This window comes from Cupressus sempervirens, chromosome 4 (assembly GCF_028749045.1).
Source record: "Cupressus sempervirens isolate cs-2001-9-10 chromosome 4, ASM2874904v1, whole genome shotgun sequence".
Classification (NCBI taxonomy): domain Eukaryota; kingdom Viridiplantae; phylum Streptophyta; class Pinopsida; order Cupressales; family Cupressaceae; genus Cupressus; species Cupressus sempervirens.
In genome coordinates, this window is record NC_143121.1 from 472297675 (window position 1) to 472310689 (window position 13015).

The following is a 13015-nucleotide window of genomic DNA, read 5'->3' on the forward strand; positions in this document are numbered from 1 at the left end:
TATTGCACCTGAAAATCCCTTCTTCAGAGGCATCTTGGGCTTATCTTTTTAGAACTTAAAAACTTACGAAGATTATGGTAGTAATACTTACTTGAATTCTATCTCTGTTTTCCTCTGTATTCTTGCAAATTTTCCACGAACAGACAACTTGACAATTTTTATCAGACCTTGGCACACTTTTCTTTCAGTAATGGCTTCTGCACAAGAATGGCTCCAAATCTTTGTTCGCATGAGATGAAACTGATGAAATCTCTCTGTATTATACTCTGTTTTTCCTCACGGACAAAGCTTTCTTGTCTAATTAATAAAGAGAGTGGCACTACATTTTTCATTTAAAACTGCGTCGTCGATCTTCAAAGATCCTATGATCATGTGGTGCAGAGAGAACAACTAGGAGTTGTATTTGCCATGTCAGTTATTTTACCCAATGAGAACTTGCCACGTACAAAATTCTTTCTTTGATGACACTTATATTTGGACCCACTGACAACTGAGAACACGTGTCAGCATGTTGCTACTTCGTTATGCATAAAGAACGAGCACCTTGCCATAGCAAAGCGGCGACAATCGTTGATCTGATCCAGAAATGATCGAAAGATATGCTACAAGGCTTCTTAAGAAGGAAGGCGGCGGGCCCAACTCGCTATGTCGCTATAATTATCTCCCTTGCAACTCTTCATAGTGAGGAGACGACATTTGTTGATTACTTACCAAATCAAAGGTGAGGAAAAAGCACAGGATCTCCTGATTTATATTTGCTATGTCACATGGCTTAAAAATCATGCAACTTATCATAGCGAGGTAGCGAGCTCCGTTGATCCACTTCAAGCTGACATTCGGGATTTTTTGTACATTCAATCAGATAGGCATTAATGAGAATTGGATCTCTGCATAGTTGGCACATGTCAAAATTTACCATAGTCATTTATCATTCCACGTCACCAAAGATCTTGCCGATCTTTTACCATTTTACGGGGCCTCGCTAACTCGCTAACGGTGAAGCACTTGAATTTTCCGATAGGGAGGTAGCGAGCTCCAACACTTAAAAGGATTTCGTGCCGAAAAATGCAAGGGTTACCCAGTAATCACTTCTATCAATTAAAACTGATTCTGACAACGGTATTTATGACTGGTCATGCCACCTGGTGTAATTATGATACAAGCAAGATGCAATGTCATCATCTTCAGATTTTCATGTGGCCTCGCTACTTCGCTAACGGTGAAGTGCCTGATTTTTCCGATAGCGAGGTGGTAGAACATCCGAAAAAACCATCATTTCGGCTCTAATGTCAGATATTCTAGTTGGTCCCTATTCTTTTTGGACGGTAACTTGCAAAGTGTACCTGCACAATAAATCATTTAATAAGCAAATCTCCGATCACAGTATCTTCACTTTACGGTCCCGCCTCTTAAAATACTCAACACTCATTACCTCGCCATACTTAATAAGTATGCAACTTGTCATAGCGAGGTAACGACAATGATAGATCTAGTCGAATCTGATGGTTGGGACAAATAGGAAGAAAGGTAACCCGGGAGAAAGGAAAAGGAATATGACAGCATATTCATCTCTTTTGAAAATTCAAAATTTCACGCCCAAAAATTTATGAATGGAGATGATATAGGGTTTACATGATGATTATTTCTTATGGATGGATTATCCAAAACCCCATGCTTCACTTAGGAATAGAACATTTTAATTTTCTATGATTTAACAGAAAACTTCTACTACACAAAAAGTCAGACCAACAAGCTCAAGCTCACATTCATATAATAAATTGACATTTGATCAAGGAAGATTAACAGAGTTAATGGGTAAAGGCAAAAATGTTAGAGATAAATTGATTTCAATCCAACTCATTTTTTCTACCCCATTTGGAAATAATATAGAAAGAGCTACTAGTTGCACAAAATTTAGTCAAGAGAGATTTTCACTCTCAACTGTAGATAGCTTAATTAATCTAGTTGCCCAACTAGAAATCTAGATTCAGTTCCTGGAATCAGTAAGATGCTAATGGAATCAAGGATTAGAGCCAATTTTAGCAAATAAGAAAACATTTTTGGACAAGTCTAAGTTGACCATTGCAAACCCCAAGCCATAGAGTGCCAAAAACAAGGGAGAAAAATCATTCATGACATCAATCATGAACAAGGGAAATAAGATCAAAATGGTCAACATCACAGAAATGAAATCATATGAATTAGCATCATAGATCACATGTATGCACATATGTGTTTATATATTATATAATAGAGTCATGTTTTTGAAGACCAAATCATAGTCTCAGGGGAGTGATAATTTTTTTAATTATATATTTTGGATTTGCTAAGTCATGAAAAAGTATTTTTGCCACTAATCTCAAAGGGGGATATTGTTGATCTCTAAGCCTTGTTTCCTATTAGTGTCTAACACTTATTCATTTTTTAGGCAACATTGGTTGGTCATCATATGATTGAGCTATCTTGAGAAGGTTGAGATATGTGGATTTGTATATATTCCACTATATGCCGAGCAAGTCAATGGTTGTTGAGTACCATAGTAGAGATCAAACTACTATACATGCCGAGAGAAACATATGGAGGTTGAGTGATGTAAAGTTAACTTATGCTGAGTGAGTCAATATATGTCAATCCTATAGAAGTTGAGAGACAACATGAATGTTAGTTATGACCAAGTGTCAAGATATTCAATTGCCCAGTAAATCTGTTTTGGCATATGTGTTTCTAATGACAAAAACACTTATGTAGATCATTTGGGCCAACTTCTATGCAACATTTATGGATTATAGAGAAATATAAGGAGAAAATTATGCATTTTGTTAGAAGACATTAATCCCAAGAAGCAAAGATTAACCAAATGGAAATTAAAAGGGTTAAATCATAAAAGAATGAATTTTGGATCATTTATTATGATTTAGAACCTTCCACGATTGTGTATTTAAGAAGGGATGAAACCCTAATTTATAAATGCGAGAAAGAGTGTGAAGGGATATGAAGGAAGTTCATGAATATGTGAAAGATACTAAGGATCACAGAGAGAAAGGCTAAGTTTGATAGAGAGATCGAACAGAGCAGTCTAGCAATGAAGGACAAACCATAGAAAATTAGATAAGAAGATTAGATTTAGACATTGAAGAGAAGAGATATATAATAAGCTCCATAAAGAAAGATGAAGGATCATGTATTGAGACTTTTTTTTTTTTGTATTAGGGAAAATCTCTTACCATATTAGTTTTAATAGACCTTCTTAAATCTCCTAACAGAGTACTTACTTCATTGTAAGTTTAAATACTTTAATCAAGGTAGACTTAACAACCTTGTAATACTTTTAATTGAGCAAACCTCTCACATGGTAGATCATCAAAAGTGATCAAATTGTAGCCCTAACAAGAATTTTTTTTTGTTGCAATAGTAAATATTTGTGGGTGTCATACCCACCCCAAATTTTCCTTCACCTTGGAGGGTTTCTAGGTTACCAAATTTTTTGTGTTATGTGTTTCTATTTTCATGGATGACATGCATAGTTAGATTCATTTCAGTATTACAGTTCATGATTATATGATATATGATCTAAGATATGAAATGGATTAGGAGTGAATTTGATTATTCTATTATTTTATTTAAGGAGCTAAAGTTTAAAGATCTCAATTCATCCCCCACCCACCCACGCCCACAACCCTGCCCCTCAATATCTTGTTTCCAAAAAAGACTTCCAATAAACGATTTAGCTAAAGAGAGGCATATTTTTTATTGGAACATACAATAAGCTGAAAATGAAAAAGTGTGGAACTTGTAATATCTTGAGGAAGTTTGATAATGTTAATACTTAGTAATTTGAGTTACCTAATGACATAGATATATCTCCTATATTCAATATTGTTGATTTGTATAAGTATCATGAGCTAGGTGATGAAGTTGTTCTACCATATGATAATCCTAAGAAGTAGATTGAAGTGATTGAATAGATACTAGATCAAATAACTGGTAAAAGAACAAGAGGAAAGGATTACTATGAATATTTGGTGAAGTAGAAGAACAAACTAGTTGTAGATGCTATATGGATTTCTCAATTTGATTTGGATTAATATCAGTTTGTGACATCTTAATGATTCAGGAGAATCATTTCTTTCAACCATGGTTGTCTAATGTAGGGGCATCCAAGATTGCCTTGTAGTCATGCTCATTTTTTTCATTTTACCAATTACTATCAAGTGCCAGTTACTACTAAGTTCCAGTTGCTGTTGAGTTTTAGTTACTGCCAAGCGCCAGTCACTACCAAGTACCAATTGCTGTCGAGTTCTAGTTACTGCCAAGTTTTAGTTGTTGCCAAGATGTCCTATATTTTTTGAGTGTTCCTTCATGTGTGAAGGGAATCTTATTTGTTGATACTCAGTTTCATCTTTGACTAAGTTTGTCTATGATTGGTTTTTAGTTTGATCTGACTTATGTATTTAATTTGGATCATGAATTTAATGTTAGGACTTTGTCTTGGGATGTGTGTAGGCCATTTTAAGTTTGGTCTTTCTATTATCTAATGATCTAGAATCTTTTGTAAGCCATTGAAAAAATTATAAATAGGGGTGCATAGGTTCAAGTTAGGTATCACTTAGAGAGTTAAGAAGAGATGTTCCTAGAAGAGTGAATTTAGAGATGGATCATGGATTTTGAAGTTATATCTTGCATTTGGATGTAACCTAGAAGGCCTTATAGTTGGGCATGTATAATGGTAACTTGATGAATCAATAAAGTGCTTACTATTATCTCTCATTGGTGTTGTTCTTTGTGTTGTTTTATTTCATTGTGTTTAATCAACAAGGTGTTTGGATAGTTATGTGTGCCTTTGGCCCTAGCTATTCACATTCCTCTTTGTGTCAAGTTCAAATAAAAAAAATGCAAATTTTAGGTGTGATGAGTGTATAGGTCATCTCTAAAAATCAAGGTTAAAATTCTAGACAAAGATCGAATCCACATGCATGATATTGAACCAAATCAATGAATACTCCATTTAGTAATATATTAAAACACAAAAATCCCAAGTCTAATAACCAAGAGCTTAGTTGGATCACTAAATGTATCTTCAACCAAGAACCCCATTTATAGTGCCTCTCATAGTTACATTTTATCTTTCTAATTTTGATTTGAGTTAGACTCTATTTATTATTGGAATGTGAGGTTGATGGTTTCTATTGATTTCAACATCCTTGTCTCAATCTCTAGTGTATCGATGGGTGTAAATTGATAGGTTTCCAATAGTTGTGGTGTATTAATCAATTATGCATTGATTATGTATTGTTGGTTGTAAACCAAGAGATTTTTAGTAGTTATGGTGTATTAGTTGATTATGCATTATTTTTAATTTATATTAAATTAACATAAAAAATTAAATAGCATGGCACATATTTCTTCATAGAATGATTACTAATTTTGACTAAGTTTGAAAAATCTTGTGGTGTTTGGGACCTAAACTTGACTTTTGAATAAGTAGTAGTTTTTGTTAAACAATTTATTTCAAGATCTGAACTTAATATGTAACTAATTTATTTATTTATTTAGGTCAACTCAATATTGTTTCAATGAATTGATCATTAAATTTGATTGAGCTTGATAATTCTTAAGGTGCTCTGGATTTACTCTTAACTCATTTGTCTCAAATTACATTGTAAGTGTAAAGTAGTAAGTTTTTTTTAAATTAAAAGTTTGTAAAGATATTTGAACTTAACTTCATAAATTTTTAAATATTAAATTAAATTAGTAATTAATCTCTAACATTTAGTGATGTAAATATATATATTTGTTTGGATCTATGTCATGGAATTAAACACTAATCTTTTAAATTAGACTTAATCTTTGAATCTAATTTAGTCATTTTCTTACTAGTCATGGCTAAGAACATCATGTTGAAGAATTGGTCATCAAATTTGATTGAGTTTTTCAATTTTGAAGGTGTCTTATATTATGTCATAACTCCTCCACCTTGAATAAATTCATAAGTGTAAAGTATTATTTTTGAAATAAAAGTTGATAAAGTGATTTGAACTAAACTTCATAAATTTGTTTATAATAGTGTTTTATATAAACCCAATGATGTTTGGCAAGGAGATATAGGAGCATGATGTTAATGCTAGATGACATTGAGGGGAGAGGGGGGAATTAGTGCAACCACAAATTAAAATCCTTTAATAATCTTCCACAACATGAAACATGCAATGAAAAGTAATGCATGAAAGTAAAGCAAATCAAAGACATACAAGAGTAATAATAACACCAATTATTTTCACATAAAAACCCTTTATTAGAGGGGAAACAAAACTGGTAATTAGTACCCACAAATATCACTATTGTAGTAATACATTTTCCCTATTAGGAGAAATTACATCCACCTAGTTAAGGGCATACCTAATTAAGTGTATCTTAGCTCGGTTAAGAGCTATTACAAAGACATGTTATGATCTGCCTAATCAAGGGATTTAAAACTCATTCTAAGAGGTACATTGTTAAATGATTTGTGCTTCAGACCCTTTAGGATCCTACTTACCCTATTAGGAGTGACCAGATTAAGATATTTTTTTCTTTCTAATATGCTAGAATCAATAAGTAAAATGTGATATGATATTTGCATTCAATGCATGACATATCCAATGTATCTCTAATAAATGCTCTGTTATGAACTAGACATATCCAATGTATCCCTAATCAATCCTATGATACAAATTGCTTTTAACATACTTTTAATCTTCTATAATATTACCACAACAACAATACAACACATATGATATTTCATCTCCTTTTATACTTACTCTAAGGTGATAGAAAAACAACATATTACTATTTAGTTGGATTAAAATGTGCTTAAAATTTAATGAGTGAGTGTTATTACATCAAAGTGGCATGATGTCATCTTAGTAAAATTTACTAGGTGAATAATCCATCTTATGACTTTATATTTATCATATTATCAATTATTCAAAACTAACTCTAATAGTTATAGTGTTCTTCATATTGTGACCTATTCATTACATCAAACCTTCTCATGTCCATGTCTCTAGTAGATAAAAATTTGGAAATAGATATATTTTACTATTATATCCTTTTTTTCAACCAATAAATAAAATAAAACATACTACCACACATTCAAAATACTACAACTGATATTATGTTTAGCAATACACCATACTTCACAATTTGGAGAATATGATTAATTCTGTTAATGCTATAGTTGAGCTATGAGTTGTAGATCATATTTTTCCACTAATGACAATACTAGTATAATAATCTAACCATTTTGACTCCAAAAATATATCCATTCATCATCATCATCCCAACAATCTCCCTCTTGGCATTGACGACAACACTTAGGAATTTTTTTGAGTATGTGTACAAAAAAAGAATTGACAAGTTAGTCACCAATCATCCAAATATAAATCTAACTCCCCTTGAATTTGTTATCACTACTCCTCCTTAATACAACATTTATACATACTACTTATTGGTACAAAATTTTCATTGACATGCTAGTCCCCCTTTGACAACAATGACAAAGGTGTACAAAATATCAAATTTTGTAAAATTTGCTTACACATGTGTTTGTACCCATATGGACCTAATATTAAATTTTTTTTTGTGATATCTTGAACCTTTTTTAACTAAGGTTCAAAGCAGTTCTAAGTGGTTCGATGGTTTAGTTGGTTCATCTTGCAATTCAATGATTCATAAATTTAGGTTCAAAGAACGAGTTCAGTAACTTGATTGGTGCTAATTGGTTTAGAAGGGATTCACAAGTTTAAGGTGTAAGGTTCATGTATATAGATTCAAGCTTAGCATTTAGGTAGTCCCATGGATCTATTTCAAAAGCCTTAAGGTTCAAATCCAAATTTAAGGGTCAAAATCTCATTCCACTCAATACTTGAAGGCTCAAATTATTTTGAAACAATCTATATTTAAATATTTGTGTTGAATTGATCTTAGTTATAAAGATCTTACATGACATACACTCTTTTCCATTAAGGAATATTTAACCCAAGGAGCCCTTAGATTAATGAAGTATCATAGTCATCCCTTGTGAAAGTGGAGCTATCAAAAGCATTTGAAGTCATACATGGATCTACTTCAAAAGGAGTTTATATTTTCCTTCATTGAGCATTGTCAAAACAAGACTCCCTTCAATGAAGAGTCTCCATTTGTAGAGATTTTCCATTAAAAGACCAAGATGTAGATTCCCATATTTTAGAGGTTCAACATGTTCATAATTAAAAATTGGGTTCAAGAGTGTGGAGGTCACTTCAAATGTTCCAAGTCCATTCACCTCACTTCAAGGAAAAACATGAGAGGCTCAAAGAATGGGCCATAGTATAATGTTATGTCATAGATGCTCAAGTTCGTAGAGATCCCCGAATAAAGTCATGTCTTCATATTTCACATATGAATCACTTGTGGAAAGGGAATAATGTAACTATTTGATGGAATGAAAGCATGATGATGATCGTATTCTCAGCCAATTAAAAGATTATGTTTATGAATAAGCTTATATATATATATATATATATATATATATATATATATATATATATATATGTCCTTGATATAGCTCTACATGAGTTAAGTATTCAAGAGAATCAACTCTCGGTAAAAAACTTTAGTTTCAAGATGTCAACCTTGTATTATTTCAAATCATTATGAATGTTACATAAATGGGATCTCATATTTGTTGTAACTTGATGACTAAAAAGAATTATACTAACATGACACCAAATTCAGCATCGAAAGTAGGCTCATACTCTCCATAGACCAAATGAAATAGCTCAAGCTACAGTTTAAAAAATGAATGAATCCTAGCCATAGATGGTAATGTACCGAATATAGACATGATGGCCAAGAGGATACATATCATGCTCGGGTATTTGAAGTCATGGTAGTCCATGTATTTTCTTGATAGAAAGTCATAAAATAATGGGTGAGCATGAGTCTTTAGGGTAAAGGCTGCAAACCTTTGTAATAGGACTAGAGTTGGTAGCACCCCCAGTGGAGTACTCATGGTGAAATATAGATGAAGGGAGCTTATTAAACTCCTTGAATTGACTATGGCAATCTATGTGTGTGTCTACCATCCATTCCTAACCTAAGTCCCATCCTATGTCAAGGAAGGTCAAAGAAACAAGGGTAGCCTAGTTGTAAATAGCATTACAATTGAAAGTTACCCCTCACAAAGTCCAAGTTTGAGATCACTCAATAAGAGAAATTAAACTTGAGCTTGGGACAAATGTCGATGGGAAGTCAAAAACCAAGGCATATACTAATTGAGATCTTCACATGGAATCACAAAAAATCTGTATTTAATGTGCCACATCGGGTCTCTTGAAGAAGGTTGTGGGTGTGAAGACAAAATATTAAAGCACCCTTTTCAAAATATAGAATTTATTGACAATAGTTGGTGTCTATGACTTGCTATCCTATCAAGATGGAAGATATAGAATACTAAGTGCTTGGCTAAATGTCAACACAACTTCTATAGCTCACATAATCTCATGAATTTCATATTACAACATCCTATCAATAGTTCACATTTTTAATTCTTCTAAACTATTGATTAGAAGGTGTTGTTGTGCACAAGCCAAGGACATATGAAGATCAATGATTAAAGTGTAGTGGTAAGACTAAAAACAAGAAAAATCCTACCTATACTTCCCAACCATTGATATTAAGGAGGATACCTTTTAAACATCAAGTAATTTTTATAATGTTTGAGTGGAGAGACATCTAGCAAAGGCATGAAAATGAAATATTCACCATAAAATTAAAAAATAGAGCCATCAAGTGGAAAGTCAAAAATAGGATATTCCAAGTTTCAGTGAAGGCTTCCCAACAACTCATTAAGTTTAATAATGACTCAGCATTATAATAATGGGTGTTATTAAAATGAAGATGCTTGGGTATGCAAGGAAAGAGGAAGATAGCACAGTTATGATAACTAAAAAGCTATGCGAAAAGAAAGAGATAAATAAGCTGGCAAAAGAAAACAAAGGGGTTCCAATTTTTTTGAATTTTACTAAGGGAAACTTTTAGTGACAATAGAATTAGGGGCTCTAAATATAGGAGAGAAGAGAGATATTTCCTTTTCTAGATAGTGTTTTTTGTAGGTATCATAAAACAAAGTCAGTTTTATTTTGTTGTATTCAGAGGAGGAGTATTTTAATACATCAGAACTTTGAGTTGGTGTTTTAAATCTCTGATCAATGTTAATCTTTGTATTATATTGGTTATCTTTGAATGCATTTTGATGCGTAGGATTGCAGTCATGATTATATTTTGGAATTTGTGCTTTAATCATTTATGTGTTTGGAAAAGATCATTGTTCTTTTTCTCTGTTTCTATTATGTAATGCAACATTTGGGTAAATGAACTTTGTGTCATTTACTATTCATTTTCCTTTTAGTCATTTCATTTTTTTGAATCTATATCATGTTTATGGATAGATGTTTGCAAACCTTTTGTGCTTTTTGGTTAAATGTATCCACATTTGTATTCTTGTGGATTCATTGTAAATCATACGCAAGGAGTTTTACCTAGATAAATTCAGAGGATGCTTGTGCTTTTCAATAGTGATGTGACCCAACTATTAGTACATATTCAATCTTCCTATCTGGGATTTTTGGGGTTAATTTGTATGTATTTCTTTGGAGGACAATCTATTCACTAATAAATTTTTGGCAACTCTATTGGGGAATCCAAAAATGAAGATCAATGTTAGTATTTATTTCCTTAGTTTTCTAATTATCTCCATGTATAGGAGATTGGTGACTCTATATAAAGACTATGTTTGATATGAAAATTATGAGAAAGTTAAGGCCAAACCCCATTCTGATGGAACTTTATTCAATGGAGGATAAAGTGTTGCATAAATTTGTGGATAGCTATAAAGAGAGCATTTCCTAGGCTGTTAGGAATAATGTAAATTTGGAAGACAATGCCATGTCTTAGCTATTATGGAGAAGCCTTTATGTCATATTCAATAAGTTGAAAGAGTTATAAGAAAAGAGAAAAATGCTACAAATATATTAGAAAAGAGTATTTTAGTTAAGTGAAGAGTGGAAGGTTGATGGATAAGTAGCTCCAGTTATCTCAGTTTTACTCATTTACTTTAATCACCTTGTCATGAATGATAAAGAAGTCCAACCAGATTTGCTCCAATTTCATGTTGATCCAGTTTCAATAGATGAGAATATATGTGACAATAGTGGAGAAATGACTCAAGAAAACTAGACATGCATAAATGAGAACATTCAAATTGAAAGTGAAAACCATGGCGGTAGTGACAATGAAGGTAAAGAAGATTTGTCAGCTAAAGTGGAAGAACCTCTAGTAATATCATCTTACTTTACCTCTCACAATAATTTTTTTCTCATTGATCATGATGGCACTCAGGAAAACATAAATAAGGTGATCTTAAATCCTTTCCATCTCCATATTTTGGAAATTTCAGATTTGAAAGTGATGATAGTCATCTTATTTTAGAAGTTCCTGTTTGTGAAAAATTTGAGAACAAGATGCTACCAAAGTATCAATCTTTCACTTTTAATGAAATGGATGAAAGTGATATTAGTCATCTTTATTTGGAGAGTTTTTTTGTAAGAAGATTCAGAACAACCTGTAGTCTGAGACAAAATCTTGTTCTTTCATGGAAACTAAAGATGATCTCTCATGTTTAAAAATTTGTGATCAGCCCATGGAAAGATCTGGTCAGTTTGAAGATGAAGTCTGTATTATTGACAAGGTGAAAGTACATGTGGAAAAGATTCCTTCTCATGGTAAAACTCTGATTGAAGAAAGAGGTGCTGAAGTTAACAATCAACCCATAGACTATCTAGCTGAAATATGGAGATGAACCCTCCTTGTTCAAGAAGAAGAAATCATAAGAAAGTTCTTATTGTCTCTTCAACTAGAAGACCTCTCTCAAATTAGGCCACTTGATGATAATCTAATTTTTCATAGAGATGAGGTAAAGATGCCTTTGGATGAAACTCCTTGTGCTAAATTTCTTTATGAGAAAAAGAGGTATGAAGCTGACTTCCAACCTAATGGGGACTTGGCTGGTCTATTGCAGGATGCCCTTCTCATTGAGGAAGATAAAATTATAGACAAATTTTTATCATCACTCAAATTGGATTGTCTCCTTAATGCTGACTTAGGTATTCATTAAAATTAGATTGAGAATGAAGCATCCATTAATAATTTTTCTTTTCATTCATCTATGTATGGTTTTTCTAGTTTGGATTGTGGAAGTGATGGCACTTTGGGGAGAAAAGACAACATACATTGCATGTTTGATGACAATTTGATTCTTGAAAGCAATGAGGAGAACATGTAATCAAGAATTGGCCCTATATTGGATGAGGCATCTCTTTGCCTACAAGTTGATCATGATATCAAATTCTATATACAAATGGTGAGTCCTTGTAACAACATTTCCAGATACTGTGCATCTTTTCTTGAGGAGGTTTCTTCTTTTCAAAAATTTCAGCTTGAACTGAAACCTGGCTAGATGAATGTTGAAGATAAATTCTTGAGTGAAAAAGAGTGTTATGATGAGTTATGGTTGTTTAGGAAGAAGTGTTAGGTCAATATATTCATATGTGTTTTTAGCTTGAGGTTTGGTATTGAAGAAGTCATCAGTAAGAAATGGTTTGGAGTTGCTCTATTGAGGCATGGTTTACTGATGTAGTAAGACTCCTTCTCCCAGCTAGTAAATGGATTCACGTTACTCTTTTTCTTTCTTTTGGTTATCATGGTAGGCTCTCTTCCTACCTTTGTAAATATTGTAAATATGTTTTTGGTGTGCATAGTGTTAGTTTGAATAATGCACCAGCTTCATGCTTGCTGGTAGTTTTGGTTAGTTGGCTTTTCCCTACTCCCGTCTTCCCTCTTTGTAAGTAGCTCCCAATTTTCTCTTCTTGGTGACTCTATTTTCCCATAGAAAAGGAATTTATCTTTTTCTAGAGATTTCTAGAGTTCCCTGCTTTTG